This window comes from Cetorhinus maximus, chromosome 28 (genome assembly GCF_964194155.1).
Source record: "Cetorhinus maximus chromosome 28, sCetMax3.hap1.1, whole genome shotgun sequence".
In the NCBI taxonomy this organism is placed as follows: Eukaryota; Metazoa; Chordata; class Chondrichthyes; order Lamniformes; family Cetorhinidae; genus Cetorhinus; species Cetorhinus maximus.
This window is the reverse complement of record NC_135906.1, coordinates 22538967-22541492: the sequence shown is the minus strand read 5'-3', so window position 1 is coordinate 22541492 and position 2526 is coordinate 22538967.

Genomic DNA, 2526 nt, shown 5'->3' with positions numbered 1-2526 from the left:
CCAACAATATATTTTCTACATCTAAAGCACTGTGTTCCTTTGCTTACACAATCATGTGTTTGAATATTCTAACTGGGGCCTTCCTGTCTATCTGGGCACAGGTCATTTCATTTCATGTCCAAATGTTAATTTGGATGATTTCAATTACCACAAAAAAAAGGTCAATACAACTGACCACTATATATTTTACAAAAATGACTGCCGCTTTATGCAGCCACTAATCAAATTTATTAATCAACATGGATTTTAAAGTCCTTTACATTTTGGAAAGTTGTGATCAGGCCTGTGTTGTACTGTAATATTACTTTTTTTCCCAAAATCTATTGAAAGCATGTCATTATTTGCAAGCGATCTCCAACACAGAAATGTTCAAAAACTGTTGATGTATGCAATGACCTTTGGCTGACAATTTTCTCTCCTGCTGTGTGAGGCTGACATTGATGTGGCAAAATCTTCTGTTGAAGCTATTTCACCACATGGGGACTGGTCGGGAGGTGTACTTGTAATTACGTGTTGTCAGTTTTAACCCCACCTGCGCTGAGTTAAAAGGTTGTGGGTTCAAAGACTTGAGCACAAAAATCAAGGCCGACTCTCCAGTGCAGTATGAAGGGAATTCTGCAGTGTTGGAGGAACCGTCTTTTGGATGAGACATTAAACCAAGGCCTCTCTGCCCTGTAAGGTGGACGTAAAAGATCCTATGGTACCATCTCAAGGAAGAGCAGGGGAATTAACCCCAATGTCCTGGCCAACATTTATCCCTCAATCAACATCACTAAAACAGATTATTTGATCATTATCCCATTGCTCTACAACAATAACTACACTTCCAAAATACTTCATTGTTTATGAAGCGCTTTCCTATACCTAAGGCTGAAGTGTGCCAGGGACACATCTGAGAACACAGGAACATAGCACATAGGAACAAGAGTAGGCCATTCAACCCCTTGAGCCCTGCTACGGCACAGCCAATGGTAAATGCTGAGCTGCTCAAATCCCAAAGGGAAACTTGAAACAACTGCCACAACTGTTTTGCAATTTGTACATATTTTGAGATGTGTGCTTTGAGTTCAGTAGTAATAAGACCACCGAGTCTTATAGGTTTCTTACAAAACTAAATTAAACCTTTATTAAATAGAAAAAAAGTGGTTTAAGCACATCCATAGATTTACAAATCACTACTATGATAACTCCTAGCTCCCCTAGTTAATCTAACTCTCAGTAACACCTTTGTTAAGGCAACAGAAAAAAAACATATATTTTAAAAGACCTAGGCAAAGTAACACGATACCCTGAACAGCTGAATTCAAAGTAAGTTCTTTTAACTTCAGTTCTTTATACAGCAGCTTGAGGCTTAGATGCTGGAGGCTTTTCACACTTGTTAGATCTTAAAATGCCTTTCCTTGCACACAGCCTTCTCTCCTTTATACATATTTTCCCCTTTGAATGAAAATTCCTACTGTTTCACTATGTCTTTGGACTTTACCTCTCTAATAATAAAAAGCTATCATAGTACCAATTTTACCAGTAATCTTTGGGAAAAATAAACACACTGTTTCCTAACTTCTCCTGACTAAGTGAAACATTTCACCTCCTCTTTTGAATTCAAGCTAGTCTGATTTATTTAAAAATGCAAATGTTCCCTTTATACCTCACATTCTAAAATTTCACCCATGTTTACCTATGTAACATTTCAAACCTAGCTTATCTTCTGATACATCAAAGCCTTCAGACCAGCTGCCTTTAATTCAGTTAAGACACACACACACACACACACACACAAAACACACTATTACTCTAATTTACAATAAATTCCAAATAACATTATGAAAATTATTATATCTCCCTGACAGGCTGTTCCACTATTCAATGAGATCACAGCTGATCTGTATCCCAATTCTATCCACCTACCTTGGCTCCATATCCCTTCAATATCCTTGTTTAGCAAAAGTCAATCGTTCAGATTTAATGCGATGAATTGAACTAATATGTACTGCTTTTGTGGCAGTGTTCCAGACTTCTGTCACCCTTGGCATGAGGAAGTGTTTCCTTCCCTAAGCTATCCATAATCATCTACCCTGGAGATACACTTGTGCTACTGGGCTCAACCAGAGAGCTTCAAAAATATTTGCAGAGTTTATTTGTACGTCAAGTCTTACTTGCGTGTCTAATGTCACCAATAACAGACTCAAGACCGCAAGATGGGTTCAGATGAAGAAAGGGTTTCAACCCATTTGATTTCATGCTTCCAGAATACCAACCAATCATCTCTCCATACAGAATCCAGCTGATGGATTCAGTTTCTTCTGGCCTTATTCACTCTTCCTAGCAACCTGTTCGATTTATTGATCACCTTCTATGCAGATAGACACTTCCTAACGTCTTCTGGAAGGGAACCAGCGGATTGGAAAATAGCTAATGTAACACCTTTATTCAAGAAAAGAGGGAGACAGAAAGCAGTAAACTACAGGTCAGTTAGCCTAACATCTGTCATAGGGAAACTGTTAGAATCCATTAGTAAGGAGGTAA